General features: G+C 32.8%; 1 protein-coding gene across 2 annotated transcripts in view; it reads left to right on the top strand.

The window, feature by feature from the left end:
- LOC107994060 (uncharacterized) overlaps nt 1-18,806 on the top strand; it is a 101,776-nt gene that overhangs the window by 45,546 nt on the left and 37,424 nt on the right. For both annotated transcript variants that reach the window (XM_017050820.3, XM_017050819.3), the window contains exon 3: nt 7,826-7,916. The gene's annotated coding sequence lies outside the window, so the exon portion shown is untranslated. The remainder of the gene's footprint in view (nt 1-7,825; nt 7,917-18,806) is intronic.

Raw genomic sequence — 18,806 nt, 5'->3', positions numbered from 1 at the left:
AGATATGTATTTTTTTTTCCTTCTCTTTTTTTTTTCTTCGAACCACAAGGTCGAATACGCGGAGGGATACACGGATCTTATCGTTTTGGGTTGTAAGAGAGTAGCCATTGATCCTCTTTGGAGCCTCGAGTGTTTTAGAAAGTTTTTGTGACATTTGTGATATTCGTTGAATGGCGTGAAATATTTGAATCTTTCCTCTTCGATGTTAAATTATTAATATTCAAATCGAGACAAGAAAACTTGGAATATAAATTTAAGCAACAACCATTTAATTAAAATCATAGAAAAACAGCAAATATTTAACTTTTTCGTCGAACGTACAGAAAGAATAGTAAAAAGAGAAAGAGAGAGAGAGAGAGACAGGATTTCGATCCCGTAAATATGGTGGATCCTATACCACTGCGCGCGTCAGCGCACGAGATATGGGTAAAAGAAAGGAAGAAAAAAAAGAAAAGAGGCACGAGAGGAGAAATCTAGCCGGAGGAGGGATCCTTTCGAGAGCTGCGTACGATCAGGATTACCTTCGGGGTAATCTTCGTATCCAGTAGCTATAAGCGACTGCATTCATTTAGCTTGTGCGTAGGGAGAGATACGCGGCGATATGTAGGTGCGAGCGAGAGAAGGAGAGAGAGGAGCTAGCCGGTTTTGTGTTATTACGGGGCACGGGCCTCCAAGGTCCTTAAGGAGGGGCTTCTGAAATATGCTGATAATGGGTGGACGTCGCGAAATCTTCACGACCTAGCTAGCCCGCGGTAAACATTTATTTCACCGCGTGAATGAGCCGAACTGGGTGATTGGAAGACGCAATGAATGTCTATGTAATGCACCCTGCGTGATTCACGTTGTGGAAATGTATTATAAGTTGTACTTGTGATAAAGTTGGAGAATTTTTATTTTTTATTCATTTTTTTACCGGTTAACTCTTCTCAGGTTAGAATTGGAAAGATTGATTAATTAATTTTATCATCGTGGGACTAATTGTTGGCTTGGATTGTTCATTGGATGAGCAATAGTTGTTGGAAATAAAAACAAGGATGGTAATATTGGTATTATTAATTGGTAAAATTTGTAATTGGTATTATTAATTCTGATCTGGTTTAGCTTGTGTATGAAATAGAAATGTCGAAAGGAATTTTATTATTACGGAATGTTTCTGTTATAAATAAATATTCGCGAAAGATATGGGAGTAATGATGCTAAAAATAATAGAAAAATTCTTCTCTTTGCTATATACTGATCTCAAAACACGTTCATCTGTATGGGTGTACCTCGTAATTTTCTCTTTGGCTCGGCCAAATCTTTTGTCTTGCGGTTATATAAGCAGACGAGATCGGTCTGCTTTAATGGCGGACCGTGATTATTCTGTGTTAGGTGGAGTATATCTTGTGGTCTCTTAATGATAGGAAAACGTTCCTTGATGTTGGGGATATTTAGTTGAATAGGGAATTGTTTTCTCTTTTGAATTGTGTTTATTATTTTTATTCTAACGAGACGAGGCAAATGAATTAGTTGAAATTAATATATCAATCGCAATTATTTATAATTGTCATCAAATTTTTTGTTAAATCATGAATATATCCGTATAAAATAATGGATAATACAATTTAATATAAAATTCGAATTTGTGAATTAGAATGGACGGTAGTTCATGCTGCTTAGATGTAAACATTAAATAATTAAAAAATTATTTTTTTTTATGGCAATATATAAAGTTTTTAATTTAAAATAACGTTCCTTGTCTTGTTTAGAATGTGGAATAAAATAGAGCAGAGTTTAAATACATACAGTCTGTACAATTCTGTACATTTGAAGAATTTTTCGAGGAGTTATGTTGAAAAGATCTTTTTATGTAAAGAAACTTTTTATGTAAGAACAATGGATAATTAGTATTAAATGAAATTAGTATAATGGAACCAGCTTTAAAAATTTATTTTTGCTCTTTTATAATGAGTTTTTGACGTGTTTTTCTTTTATGTAAGTGCATACACTTATTTGATGTCAGAATTATTTTTGTTTTGTTCCATTTTGTTATCTGATATATACATACGTTTCATTAATTATAACAATTACAGTATATTATCAGCCGTGAATAAATAAATTAAACTCATTAAAATGCATGAAGGACAATGATTACAAAGATGTTTAACATTGAAAATACTAATTTTACAACACATGTTGATTAAACATTTTTTCACTTCCTCTCAATTAGTATAATAAACTCTTAAAGTTTTATAGTCTCTCTTTTAACACCTTCGTATATTACATTAACGCATTACACTTTGATCTTTTACTATGTACAAACGTGTTTCTCGTATTTATAATTTTTCTCTTTTTTGAAATTGGATTCTCACTATAGACACTAAAAATTAGATATATTATTAGTCGATTGAAGAAAAGATAAACAATTAACAATAATATCCGACCAAAAAAAAATACAAATGATTTAAGTAATTAAAAAAATAATTATTAAAGAGTTTTTTCTAGGAAATAATAGATAAATCGTAAAAATAATTAAAAACGCCCCATCGTTTGTCCACGAAATTGTCCGCGATTAAACTTCTCTCCGTCCAGAAAATTCGACACCCACTACGAAATTAAAATACCGGCCAACGACACCGCGTCGTAAATAATCACGTAATAACGCGGCGGGCAATCACGATGGTCTATCTCTCGGTACATCGTCGAGGAACCGGCGCAAATTGAATATTAATACGCGCTGTGTCGCGAGGACACGAGGATAATCTCGACAAAGGTCCGGCACCGATGACGCTGTCCCAATAAATAACAACCTGAAATATAATACAACGTAGATAGAACTCGCGAGGAGAGGAATTTTCGCTTTTCGCCCCGCGAGAGGATCGCGCGTTCGAATCTCGTTGTCGGCCAGCAACTTCTTTCTCTTCCTTTTCTTTCTTCCTTTCTTTTTTTCTTTCTTTTTTTCTTTCTTTCTTTTCCTTTTTTTCCCCCACCATCCCTCGTATTCCCTTTTATACAAGAAATAGTCAGTTTGGATCTAGATAGTTGCGCCGGCCATTTAACACGACCCGATGGTACTATCCGGCGTGAATCTAAGATGGTTGACGTGGAGGAAGTCAGCGGAAGATCCTGAAAATCGCGGATGATTGCAGCGTATCCCGAGAGCCCGCGCTCTCGGCCTCTTCTCGGGCTCTCTAGCAGCGAGCGGACACCTCGGTCCTGTCCAGATGGTAAAGTGAGAACAGTTAGCCGCGAAATTTACGGCTCTATTGACGCTGATAAATGGGATAGTTCAGTCTATTTATAATTTGATGTTAGCGTACGTACGAGCGTACGTTTCGGAACCGTAGTAACACGGTTGATACTGATCGTGGCTCTAAGAGTTCAAAAGTTTAATTCGTACGCGGCAAAGAAGAATTTCCAAGTTGTATATTCTTGATAATTATAACGGCGAAGAATATATTGAGATCGTATAATCGATGCTCGCTTTTTAGAATTTCCAAAGTTTCATTTGTAAAAAAAGAAAAAGGCCAATGTCTTGACTACGTACATAATTACTTTAGATGCACTCGCGAGTCGATAAAGATTCATCAGAGGGAAAGAAACTGACTTTGAATTAAAAAAAAAGAAATTCGAAAGTATCGTCTTAAAATCTGGACGATTTATTATCACCGTAATAACGATAATAAAAAATAAATAAATAAATAAATATTTATCGGCTTCGAGATATCAAATTATCGCCGATCTAAAATATTTTCGAGCGAAAATTAACGCGATAACAGGTTGAGGGGGGCGAATTTCGTTTAGGTTAATTATTTTGTCGCGGGCATTGCTCGTATATCGTATCGTATATACCGGCCTGTCTCGTAAAAGTCAAGTCGGAAGAGGCTTGTAATTAGAGGACGGGGCTCATTCGGTCTAACGACGACAGCCCGCGGCGCTCATAACGTTATAATGCCTCGTTGCATTGTGGATTCTGGCGTTAGGATTGTTATCGTTTGGTTCGAGAGTGGAGGAGACCGCGTTATATACGCCGATGTTGTATATCGAGGATAGAATCGAGGAGTAATTGAGAATAGGTCGTTCGGATGGTTTAGGACCTGAACGTCAGGTAGACGAGGCTAGTAAGGCTAGTTTTAGAGCGGCTGGCTCCAACGGTTGGAATAAGATTATTTCTTTCGGCAAAGGGCGAGGCGGCCCGGGGTTATAATTATTGGATTATACGGATGATGCGAATGTATGGTCGAGCGAGGATGAAGATTGAATGATACGATTGGGAGGAATCGTTGAAATTGTTGAAGGGTTCAGGTTTTAAAAAGTGGCTTTTCTGTTGTTGGGCCTTTGATGATAATTAACCGAAGTATGGGATTGATTTTCATTCGTCTGGATCTAGTGGGAATATTTTTTTTCTCTTTAGAGAGACGCGTATAAATTGGAAAAGCTAATAGAATAATTAATTCTTTATTCGTGAAAAAGTGTAGTGATGCCTAAATGTAGATAAAATTTCTACGACGTTAGAATTGAATGGATGATTATGCGAGGAGAAAATATTGTTTGAGATTGATTCTTTTTCTTTTTTTAATACTTAATATTAATTTCAAGAGCCAATTATGTTATCTATGTTTTTTTATTGAAACAGTCACGTAACTTTGTTATTCCAGTGAGATTTTATTGTGTTATTAAGATACTCTACGTCTTAATGATTTATTCATTATGATTATAATGCGTAACAAATGCATATCGTTTTTTTTTCGTCCGAGCAAGTAAATGTATGTCGATTGTAATTTCAAACTTATTAACTTCGTCCATAAAACGTCAGCAAAAAACGTCGTTGTGCTCCAATTACTCGACTGATGACCAGTTGTGTGGAAAAGATACATTTGTTGCTGGATCGTGCCTATATTAATTAGAAGTAAAAGTTTGTAATTATAGTAATCAATGACCGAATTTCGAATACACGTTTATATAATAAAATTATCAGAGAAAAATAATTACAACATATGTAAAAATTCAGCGAGCTTGGAATCAAAAGAAAAAAAAATAAATTAAAATATTAACGATAAGAATAATTTATAATTAAATGTACATTTAATTCGATAGCGGTGTAAATTATTATACTGTCGAAACATATTTTATTCAATTTTACACGAATTGACGATGAACAATCGATACTTTTAATTTAAATATAACAGCAATGTAAAATAAAGCCAAAAATATTATTCCAATTTTAACAATTTATCGAACGAAACGAAAATTATTTCGAATAAATTAGTCTATCAAAATTTTATTCGAATAAATAACGTTCGCTTCAATAACGTTCGTTCCAAACCCGATATCGACTCGTGTGAAACGCGCGCACGACTGTCTATTTATCAATGGAAGCACTGTCGACGCGAATCCGGCGGAAGTCACGCACGGAAAACAGCTTTCATTGAACGTCGAGCGATCATCTTTCTTGATCAGCCATCTCGAACGAAGAATTGAAGATTCATTTAATAAAATTCCGACTTATTATTCGCATTACGATTAATAAATTGTCGTTACGTTGGACAAGTTATATAAAAAAATTAAATTTTTTTTACAATCTTTCTTGATTAAAAATCAAAAGTTATATACAAAGTGTTCTCTTTCTTGAATCGAGAAATTAAGGAGCGGCAAGTGCTAGAAATCGTCGAACTTTTTCGACCCGTTCGTTCATTCTTTTCTCGCCTCTCGTTTATTTATTTTAGTTTTAAACGCTTCTTGTTCCACGAAACCTTTCTCACGGATCGAAATTCGCTAAATCATACTGTCTTGCAGTTTTTCTGAAAAGCTTTCTTGTGTTCCTTCTCTCGCTGTTTTGAATTCAAGTGTTTGTATTTAATCTCGGCTTTCCGTCAATCCTGCGACGCGTGTTTCGCTGGTTCTTGTGTTAAGTATGACGCGTATAAAGTAGTTTCGTTCGCTTGTTGTCAATAAATGTTGATAAATTGAACGTAATTAACACCGTCAGGATATTTATGAATACAATAAGTGAGCAATTTGTGGTATTGAACGTATGGAAAAAAATTAGGAAGATTGGAAGAAAAACATAATTGAAAGAGATTATTCGTTTATAAAGTGTATAATGATAACGATAATGGGGGATGAATTAGAAATGAAAATAAGAAATAGCGAGAAGAAATCTTAAATGATGATGAGGTACGAGATAAAATTTGGAAAATTATTGATTGGATATTGTTGATGGATTTGATTCGATACATATTTATTCGTTGCGATAAATTGTTCGATTTTCAAGTCTATGATTTTCTTGCTTACGCTTCATGATTCGTCATTATTCATTCATTGCTAATACTTGAGTTAGAAGTTTGATTTTCAACACGTGTGCACGTGTTACATGATGTAGCAAACCTCTTCGTCATGAATTATCAAGTTTACTCGAGACCTACTCCACTCTAATAGCTATTTTCTAAGAGAGCTATTCATTCGACGAGCTCATCTCTCGTTTCAGCATGTGAATTCACGTAGAATCTAATTTACTTATTGATTGTATAAAAGCGTGGATGAAGTAGACCCTCGTATTAAGTGAATATGTTACATTAGAAAATTATGATTCATTCAAGTATAATTTCTTCGATGATTGCTGAAGAGCATATGTTCAAACGGAAGAGAAAAATTCAATTCTTCTTCTTTTTTCTTTTTTTTACTAAGAATTTAATCTCCTGAGAAATATAAATATGATTATTTTGAAATAACACGCACACACGTTAAAAAATTTAGACTTTTTAGTTGATTTTAAATTAACCTCGATACAAAACGCTCAGTGTTCATATAATATAACTATAATATAAAAAACGATTAAAAAAACAAACAATTCTCTCTCTTAACATTTAATTAACTTTGGTAAGAAAAAGGAGTTTTACAGGTCGTATAACAAATTAATATTACATAATTTTTTCCACGTTCATCCCCAGACATCCGCCTCTTGACAAGATCCCGTAACACTCGCAACGTGTCGTTGGAATTCATTCCCGACCCGAGCAAATCGCGCTCTCGTTTCTCTTTTTTCCCAAGATTCCGGCATCCGCGGAGTCTGGGCCAAGAGACGAGGATCTGAAAGAGGAACGTCCACGATCCTGACGTCCACGATAGACCGCCACGTTCAGAAATAAACTCGGTCAAAATAGACATGGCGAGAGAGTATTAAAACTAGGGGGTGAGGTGATATGGAAGTTTGTTCTGTAAGGGCGAATGATGGAGAAAAAAAGGATAAAGGATCGAAGGAGAGGCGAACTGGAAACGAATATGTCTGCGAATTCGCGGGAGATAAAGAAGAGTTTGATGAGAGGATGAGAAAGAAAAAGAAAATAGAAGGGAGAGAGAGAGAGAAAGTTGGGAGACCCATTTCGCATTCTGCAGAGAGCTAGTCAGCGGCTAACTATAAGAGAAGCTAACTATAAACCGGACTCCCTACCCCGTTGCTATTTTCAGCGTCGCGCTTGTCGCATTGCCAAACCCCCCTTGCTGTGTTCTTCGCTCTTTCTTCGTCCTTCTCTGTCCATTTCTCCGTCTCTCGCAACCCCTTTCGATCATCGCTCCTGTGGCCGCGTGAACGTGCATTCTTCGACGTGCCATCGGTCGAATCGCGAGTGAACTCTGAGAGATATGTATTTTCAGTTTTCCAGGCTATTGAAATCTATTTGAAATGGAAAAAATAATGATAATAATAGAACAACAATTCTTCAATTTATTTTGGATCTAAGAAACACTGGAATATAATTATCGAATAAAATAAAATAAAATAAAATATTGAAATAACGTTTCTTAAATAATTTTTAATCGTGACACTTTTGAATTTTTGTTTTTTCAGATACATCTGTGAATACAACCATATCGGAGTGCCAATAATGCTGTAATAATCTTTGACTGTCGGCTTTTCTGCAAAAACAGCAATTGAAATTGTAAGTATTGCGTTATTAATTATTTATATCCTCAAATCCGTATCGAGAACAATATTAATCATTTAATCAAATCTTTTAAAGAAACATGTTTAAATAGTCGCCTTGTTAGAACAGTTTTATAACAAAATATCGTCAAATTATTATCTTCCATATCTTCGACGGAATCGATTCATTAATGAAAAAATTCTTTCGAAGTTTATTTATAACTATAACCAGCAAAACTAATCGAACTGCTACCTGATTGTAAAACTTCGAAGGTTCTCCTCGCAAAACACCGTTTTTACGGCGTTCATTTAACACAATGTAATGAGCCGTTTAAACAAATACTTTACGAGATACTCAACACATCGTTATCGAAGGTCCAAAGAAAGCGACAGTCGTTAAAATCAATCCACCATGTATGATGACAATCTTTTTTTTTTCCTTTCTTTCTTTCTTTCTCCCCCCCTCTCCTTAAATGCATTTTATTAACACACGGCCCGATAGCCGTCGCGAGTGGTATGGCAATAACGGTCGTTTGCATTGCGGTTTCAGAGGAATCGATTTCGTCTCTTTTTTTTTTTTCCACAACCGCAATTGGAACGATCGTAAACCAAGTAACGCCACTTGCCACGTTCACATAGAAACCCTTACAAGCCTGGTTACACCCACTCGTCGATGATGAAAGGTACAATTCGTCAAACAAGAGAGCTTTTGCACTACGTATTTTAGCAAAAATTGATTCGATGTTTTGAAAATTTTATTGATCAATTAAAATCTATGCAATATCCATTTATTTATTTTTTTTTAATCGTGCAATCGATCATTTCTATAGAAGCGATTACAGTATATTTTTTATTTGAAATTTGAAAATTGATCGTTCTTCTAGAAATATTTCAATTCCTTAGAAATATAATAATACGAAAGACAAGGGGAAAAAAGAAAGACGGGAAGAGAAATACTTTTATATTTATAATACGTAAAAAACCTACATTTACATTTTTCGAAATAATTCGAGGAATCGTTAGAGATATGACACGTTCCTTATATCTCGGGATAATCTGGGAATTCCTTAAATGTTCATTCGGTTTTCGAGCCGAATGTCATCGTAAAGCGCTAATTTATTCAGTGACTGAGCAGTTATGCCCGCATATGGGAAAAATGTGAACCGGAAAACGTATAAACTAGCAGCTAAACTTTTATGCGAAGGGGATCTCTTTCTCTCTTTCGCGGCCATGATCCGCGCATCAAATTGAATTATGCGCAATTACATAAAATCTCGATTAATTTATCGATCGAAAACTAAATTCCTCTCGTAATATTAGTTGATTGAAGGATAGGATCTCGCTTGGTGAAAATCAACGTCGGTTTCCTGGATACACGATGATAAATTTGAATACACCAACTGGCGTATTCCGTTTATTATATCTGAAAGGATACACCATTGATCAAAAGTTTGAAATTGCTTTCCAAATACGTCGAATTTTCAATTAATTTTAATCACCGGTACGAAATTAATAAATAGTTTGGCTCGGAGAAAAATTTATTACTATTTATTTCCTAATTTTCCTCAAAGTTTTTGAATTTTAATTCGAAAATGTATAATTGATGTTTGACGTTCTGGAAATAAAATGGAAAATTCATATTAAAATAACGTTGTTACAAAATTTTTCTTATTTGCGATTTATGTGTAATATAATTTTAAACTTTTGATCGATAACACGGCTCGATTCGTTAATAATGAATTGATCGACTCGCAAATCGGATTAATTTTCATGCAACTGACACCACGTCCAATGATGTTCATATTAGGAAAATAATTAATGCAAAGAGACGTCTAGAGAAGAATTGATAAGTTGTCTATGGAACGATGTTCAATTTGAAACGAGAATATTAATTACCTCGGTTTTTCTTTGGATATTAATATTAACTAGAACAAATTTGGAGATAATAGAATATTTAAAATATTCGTGTGAATAGCTTATTTGTTACATATTTTTAAATAAACAAAACGACAAAAAAATATCGTGGAAGAGACTATAATTCAAATTAATTTTCATCTTGTAATAGTTGATATTTAAGTGTGAGTGGGTGTGATTTATTAAATAATGTAATTAATTATATGTACTTAATTTGCAAAGATAATTGGAAGGAAATAGGCATTAAGCACAGAATTCATTTAGATTCTTTGGATTAGTTTCTTTAATTACTTTTATTTATTCTTATCTATGTTTAATTATTTTTTATTTCTTGAGAATTGAAATATAATTCGTAAATGTAATTAAAAGGATCGTACCTGATATTAAATTAAGACGAAACTAGAAATTTAGTTTCATGTAATAATTAATTCGTTTAATATTTTACAATTTCACCAATAAATAAAATATTAATAAGTCTTACTGTTTTCTTAATTTTGGTGCATTTGTATTAAAATAAAAACAAACTTTACAATAAGTTTCATATAAATTGCAAATTCTAGTTTAAAAAGTTTGAACATAAAAAACAGTAGTTTATTTTCAAAAAGGCATTCTTTAAGAAATTAAATTCGAAGTTCCAAGTGTTTGAAAAAATATAATGTAAAACATTTTGTTTACGCTTTATAAACATCGTGAAAACAAACGTTTACAATGAGAAAGCATCTATGAAAACCGAGAGTCCTATAATTAAAAATTATCAAAGACCAGCGAATGTTTTAATAAGGTATTTTTTCAACAAGTCATTTTCCTTTTATTTTCTCTATTTAATCTTAATTAAAATACAATAATTATGAGAATATAATCTCTTAAAATAGGAACAATTAACATTAAAATCACATTATCAATGATAGATATAAATAAAATAATGAACACGATGATAAATAGAGATCGATCCATTCCAAATTTTCAAATAACATCGACTTTCTATTTTTTTTTGTTATAATTAAATTTATATCTATTTAATATTATGAATTATTTTAAGGAATCTAAGTTTTATTTTTTTACAATCTATTCGTGATCTCTATCTTTATCAAATAAAATAAACTTCATTATACATACATAATATAACCATTCACATCTTGTTGATTGACAGTGAAATCTTGCTTATACATACTGTATAACCGTTGCATTGATAATAAACAGGGGTTATAATCGAGCAATGACCGAGAGATCAAGCAATCTGCATTAAACATTTCCACGGTCCATATCTAGATCGCTAATTTCTGCCTGCTTTCAATGCTAAAATTGGCACGGAAGAAGAATAGAAGATTTCATACAGTGGATAAAATTAAAGAGAACGTAACGAAGAGCTTAATTCGGGGGAAAAAACGATTTCGTTAAAATCAATTTGAAAAATTAAGAAGGAAAGATGTGTGTGGAAGAGTTTAATCTTTATTGATTGAATAATAAAAATTTTAATCTAATGGAAATTAATTGATAATAACGAATTAATTAGATTTGATTAAAGTATATTTGAAACTTACATAAAAAGGAGAAGATAAGAAAGAATGTGCGTGAAAGGATACGAGAATATTGAAAAGGAAAAAGGGGTTAAAGGAACTAAGAGGTCATTGGCTCATACACTTTATCTTTTTAACATTAAATAGCTTGATACGTTCTGAACAGACGTTTTGTACACCTACTGACAAAATATAGACCGAAGATATCTCGTGATTCAGCCTTCCGGTTCATCCAGATATTCCATCATTCGTGTACTATATTAGACACAAAGGAGCATATAGATATGCAGTATCGTATCTTTCAAAATGATAATTGCAAGATACCTAATTTCACAATTTCTATTTAACATTCTTTTTCCCCTCTAAAACCTTCTAAAAGAAAAAATAACACAACGAAATATCATATCACAAATCTAAAAATAATTTTCCAATAATTTTCTCTCTAACGATGTCCGTTTAGAATAAATTAACCAACGTTCCCTTCACCTCATTCTCTCAATTAAATCTCTATTTCCGAGAACAACCACCCCCGCAAACCTTTCGAACAAAATTCGAACAAAACGAAAAAGAAATAAATAAATAAAACCATTCTCCTGTTGTACACCCGCTCACATTCGAACACGCGGTTCGAATCTTAATTCGAAACGACTTCCTCGTGGCGAGGAACAACCGGAATCGCATCTCGATGTTTTCGCGTTAGCGACATGCGTACGGTGTTGAATGCAGCCACGCGCATAGATTAAAATTGCACGTGGGCGCTGTGCTCGCGCTTGCATCCACGTTTTATATAGGCGTGTGTACAGATACGTATACAGATATATATACAGATATATATATATATACACAAGGAGGTTCAATTAAGCGCGGTCTCGCGACGGATCGAAGCTCGTGGGGTCAGTGCTCGGACCTATTTCAACGACGTTGAGCCGCCTTCATTGGCTAAATTCTATTATTTATTTACGGTGTTGCTGCTCTGCCTCTTCGAGGGTTTGAGAGAATGGAAAAAGTGGCTTCCATGGCTTCGAAAAGACTATCATCCTCGCGTGGCCGAGAACAGGTAAACGAGGAGAGGGGGGATTGAACTATGAGGGTTTGGAAATGGGATTAGGGATTAAGGAGATTGTCGTAGAGATTCATAGTGAAAAATGGCGATGATAATTGTTGAAGTTGGAGGGATTCTTTAATAGGAATTAGGAAGGTATCTTAGTTTGGAAGGTGGAGATTGTTATTAGGAATAATTTGTGAGAGGTAATATTGATGGTATTGGTAGGAGGGGGGAGTAGAAATATATTTTCATAACGATTAAAGATATTACGTCGCGTTCCTTTCTTAATATCCATCCATATATATTCTGTTATTTACTCTTATTTTGTAAATTTTATTCAATGATAATATTTTAGAGCAATCTAGTGTTGTAATTTTTTTTATGATGACAATTTTATGAAAGTATAATCAACATGATTAGTTAGTGGATTATGTATATAATATTATGTAAAATAAAATTTTATTGATGTTAATTTCTGTATGATTTTACAACCATAGAAGTCATAATGATATAAGGCACGAGTTAATGTAATATAATGGTTTTTATAGGTTGTATATTAAATTTGATAAAAATATATGAAATAAAATTTATTTGATAGGAGATTTTGGAATAACAAAAATGACATTTAACGTGATTATGACAGCGTGTATAATCTAAAAATAATATTTAAAAAAGAATCTATATTTAAATCTGTATATATATATACTGATAATCTGATACACACAAACTGGATGTGAGATTTAAGAAGAAAATTTTATTTGGATTCATCGTTTTATAAAAATCTGAATAATTCTCTCTCAGTCATGTAGGGATGTATAAGCAGAATGTATTATAAGCAGGATTTTTAATATTAGCTATCGACTTGCTGGTATTTGATTACTGGCTTCTGCTAGTTACAAGAATCCAAATATGCGATGATAATGTCCATTTAAATTTTATGCATTTGTTACTGACGCATACGGTAGCGTTTCGTCGTTTTATGTCCATTCACCGTTTCGTTGATCATCGAGTTATATGGATGATTGAAATGTTTGGATAGCAATAAAATAAAGATCCACGTAACATTCTTATTTTATTTTAACTTTCGGAATTCCTATTTGATTTCTTTCCACTTACAATATCCTTTATGATATTCCGATAATGAATTCGCGACGTGAGAAAAAGTACGAGGAAAAAATTCAATATTTCGAAAAATTTTATACGTTCTTCTCGTATTTTCTAATTCGAATTCTTGTTTAATCATCGTTAAACTTATGCAGGGTATCATAACTTTCATTTTTCTTCTCCTTCTTTTTTTTTTTTTTTACTTAATAACATTATTCGATTTCGATTATTCTTTATCTTTACGAATCCAATTAAATTTAACGAAATCGATTTTCCCTTGACGATACAAATATTTTCAAATATCCAAAAGTTAAAAATTAGACGATTCTCAAAAGAACTAATTATTCCAAATTTTCCACACATTTATTCATTATCACTTTCTATTTCAAATATACTCTGTAAAACGTACATAAAGCAACATACCAGTTACTTTCAACGATAATTCCGCGAAACTGCGTCAAAGTAAAGGGAACAAGAGGCATCTAAGCTCGCGTTGAACTTTTAACGAAGCCTCATCTCCCCTTCTCCCTCTTCCTCCTCTCCGAACAGGGTGCTTTCTCCTCTGCAGCTTTTCGAGCACAACGTTTCACGCGCTCCCTAGGCAAAAAGTCAACTCGACCGTCTAATTACAGTCGGTTCTCTAGGAATTAAGTTGGCGTTTAGAAGGCCTCGGTTTTCTCTCGCGTCTGAGCACGCTGTGATTTTCAACCGATTAAACCGGGCAAACGCGATTTGAGCCGAGCGACCGAATTAGCCCAGCTCGGACTTCGTGGCCATTCCTGAAGAACCTGGTTCGTGATCGATCGATGGACAGGGAATAGGTCCTATCCCAGTGTGTATCCTGTGCGTCTATGTAACAAATGTTCTTTGTGATGCATTTCTTTTTTTTATTCTTTCGGGGAAAGTAGTACAAGAATACATTGGATATTCGATCAGGCGTTATAGAAATAAATTCTTGTTTATATTTTAAATTTTCAAATTTTCCTTTGCTCTTTCGTTTGATCTAAAAGAATAAATAAATAAATAGATATAATTGCATAATAGAAAACGTTAAAAAGAATATAGGCGAAGAGCGAGAAGAAATGTCTTTGAAGTATGAATATCTTTGTTTAAGGGTATGAAAGGAGGAGGATTATATAGATGGTTTGGTTTATTGGCAAATTAAATGAAAAACATTTAACGAAGCAGCATGATACACGCGTTCGACGAAGGGAAATATTAATAAGAATGTTAGAATTGCGAAATCGTTGGCAATCTTCTGTTCCTACATTCTCAATACAATAGGATCGATTAATAGAATTCGAGACGAAAAAGGAAGCCATTGAATGCAAAGGCTATATTCTAATATATGTAAAACGATACTTAATTATGTATCGTAAATCTGTGAGTGTTTATTTTTCAAACTAACGCTTCATTCAATTCTGAACATTCACCATTTCATTACACAAATAATCCTTCAATGAAACCTACCCATTCGATCACTTTCAACTATAAACTAACAACATTTAAAAAAATAATTCTTTCTTTCTTCATATATATATATATACATACCGTACAATGAACATCACGCAACGAATCTGATTAGAAATTCCTTAATTATGAAATTTGAAGTAATTAGCCGACGATTAAGGCTGTTAACGTACGATCGAGAGTTTTAACACGCGAAAGTAAACTCCACGTTCCTTCATGTATGATTCAAGAGTTTATTGCCTTGATCCGCATGCAAAAAAAGACTGTTTAAACCACGGATAGAAGTTGCAAAAAAAAAAGAAGATAATGGATGTGATACATAAGAGTGAACATTTTATCACGAGTGGAAAATGGATTCGCAACGCGCGATTCCTTTTGTCAAATAAAATAAAAATTGAAAAAAATTTGTATGTATATATATATATATATGTATATTTATGGACAATTTCATCGTGTTCGAGCTTTCACGATTCGAATCAGCTTCGAAGACCGCGCGTAATTCCAGGCGAAAGGAAAAATTGCGCGATGTCGTAACACAAATTCGATTCACGGTCGAACTGGCTACTGCAAGTAAATGTTGAAATTCTTCGCGAATTTTTAGTTTCGAAGCGAAAGAAAGGAAGAGAGACGGAGAGAGAAGCTGACTCAACATTGGAGCACTTTAAACGCTAAACGAATTGTTTCTTGTGCTCGACGGGATAGAAACTTGAGGGTAGTTGGCTCGAAAGAAGAGATAATAGATTGGCTAAAGATGAAGGAATGCGCGATTCAAAGCTAACTAAAGATTGGTATTTCGTGAATTTTTTCTTTTTAGGATTTAATCTTTCATTACCAATTTTTCATACTTATTTTTCACTTCGACTTTGGATCAATAGTAATAGTAAAAAATATCTCGTTAAATCTGAATTAAATGCGTGCACGCATGACTTTCTTCTTTGCTATTATTTTGCTTTGTTCGAAGAATTTTCACATTATTCATTTCGCACAATCTCTGTGTACCATGATTCGAATCCAAAGAATAAGAAATCTTTTTGTAAAAACTAGTATGGAAATATTATCTTACGACAGATCTTGTAACAAGACAGGGAGAAAATAGTTCTGTCGGATAACCGATGTCGTTAGCTTCAAGTTTTCACCGTGCATCTCATATTCACCAGTCACATAAGATTAAGTTGGCGTGTAACGTGTAGGTTATTCCAACCTACGCGAGACAATAATTTCACTTTATCAAGTGTGGCTAACAACCTTTTCCATCCTTTATTTTTATCATTTCATTTGAGTGAGAAATGATAAATTAATTATACGTAGATAGTGATGGATACGAGTATCTCTCAAGTATTTTGAAAAAAAAAACAAATGAAACAAATTTTAAATTCCAGAGAAAAAATTCTCAAACATATATTTGAAGGAGATATAATAATTTTAAATGGAATGATTATTGGAACGATTTTTTAATATTGTGAATACCATAAAAATATTTTCTATTTACAAATAAACTATTATTATTTTTTGTTGACAAGTTCGCATCATTTCAATATAATTAGATAGGCGCATAGAATTTGGAAGAAGTTGAATAATTCATGCCATATTGAGATATAGGTCACCGGAAAGATCGGCCGAGTGGAAAACTTTAATTATGCATGCGGAATAGTGACAAAAGACAAGGGATCCCCTTTCTTTATTCGCAGATATTTTATGCAGCCTCGTGTACTTTTTCTATCGGAATCAGATCTTGTTATCGATTCCAATTAAATCGAATTTTGAATTATTTCAGAATCTTGGGATAAATAAAATAAAATAAAAATGTTTCATTTACAAAAATATACTTGTTGTATATTTTAGTAATAAGAAATCTTATATATTTTTTTTAAATTATGTATTTTAATTAAATATTAATGTAACGTATCTTATAAAATATTTCTCGAAGTAAAAGTAATATTAAATTCTTGAGATAATTTTTATCATAGTTCAATATAATAATGAATATAATATAAAAACTATTCTTTAAAATGAATAATGAATAATAATACAATAATAATATTTATAAAAAAAGAAATGAAAAATATAATAATAACTATAATAATTATAGTTACAATTATTTCAATAATAATTTCATATTTTTTTCAATACTTTTCTCTATTTATTTTCAAACGTCAAATACGAAACGAAATTTAAAAATCATGATTAAAGGATCATAAAAAAATAGAACACGCTATTCGTTTCATCATTTTTTTTTCCATTTCCACAGAATCATTTTCATCGTTCCTCTCCTCTAACTAAAAAAAAACAACCGCATTTTTAATAAACTCGATTTTTCGCTTTTATCGTTATTCGATCACAGGTGGACGGTCCAACGTTTTAACAGGGAGAAATGTATTATGTAAATAGCGGTTTGACTTACGGTGGAACATCTGTTGCCTCGAACCATGGTATGTAATATCAAAAATTATAGACGTGGCGCGGCCATTTGACTTCGGGGAAGGGTCGGGGAAAGTCGAAGAAACTTCGTAGTACGGGTTATGTCATGTTCAATAGAAACGTGTTAAAGATGGCCACCGATTTACTAGAATGCGAGAAACGTTCCTCTTTCTCTCTTTCTCTTTTTCTTTTTTATTTCTTTTGTTCGAAATAATGAAGGCGTAACCGAAGAACGAGTGGCAATGCGAAGGAAAGCAGAGCGAGTTAGTTGGAAACTTAGTTGCTCCAAGCAAATTGCCACTTACCGTGTTTTAATGCATCGTCTTCGAGGAAATTTTCTTGGACGATGGGCCTGGAACAAGTAACGATCAATGGTGTGGAGGATCTTTTTGTTGAGGATTAATTGGAAGAATGTGCACGGGATGATTGTTTAATTTTTTCGTTTTTCGATTGCTATCTGGAAGAAAATTTTTTTTATATTGATAATTTATCGTATATTTCTTTAAAACATTATTTTTAAGATAAGATTTGTTTAATGTCGCGTAAGGTAGAATAAAATAGCACATTTCGAAGATGAAGATCTTTTTTTACATACAAATTTATCTTAAAACGAACTTTTCAGAAATAAATCTGTCTTCGAATAAAAGTTATCGATATTTACTAGGATAAAGTTATTTTATTGATCAGTAAATATACGATAGTAAAATGAACATAGAAATAAAATGCATAAATATTATTACAGGTAATCACAATGGTTAATTGTATTGCCAACACTCGAGATAAATTATATATACATGCACATATTCGTTGCTTTAAAGCAATTGGTCATAAAATTTTCTGATCGTGATTTAGTTTATCGTGTGTACACGTCCGATAATTTGTAGTCGAATCAACGATAGGCTCAGATTACTCATACAGTTCCGTTTCGTGCTATGTATAAATTTATTTCTTTCTTTCCTCCCCCCTTTTTTTCTATTTTTAAAAAATTTTTTCACTGATTACGTTATTCATCGATTTACACATCGAGATATGTATATACATATATCTGTACTTTAAACCTGCGTCGATAAATATCCCATTTATCTCGTTCCTTCGGGCCTCAATCTGAAACCGTGTCAGGTGTTTCACTTTCGATCATGGATTTCGATCGTGATTACTCACCGAGTTACAATTTGCTACATGAATCATTGAATTAATATATAAAAGATTTATTTACAATATGATTATATTGTAATAATTTAACTTTGTTGCAAGATAATTATTATTTTTCAAATAGCATCGATCTTTGAAGAACGATGAATCGATATCATCTCGTTGAATTTATAATTTATTACATCCCGATAAACAATTCTAAAATTTCAACGAGTATAAACGAATACAACGATATTCCTACATCTCCAAAAGTCCAAATCTTTAATTACTCAATTACCTCGATGAA

This window comes from Apis cerana, linkage group LG2 (assembly GCF_029169275.1).
Source record: "Apis cerana isolate GH-2021 linkage group LG2, AcerK_1.0, whole genome shotgun sequence".
NCBI classification, from domain to species: domain Eukaryota; kingdom Metazoa; phylum Arthropoda; class Insecta; order Hymenoptera; family Apidae; genus Apis; species Apis cerana.
This window is presented reverse-complemented; position numbering and strand designations above follow the sequence as displayed.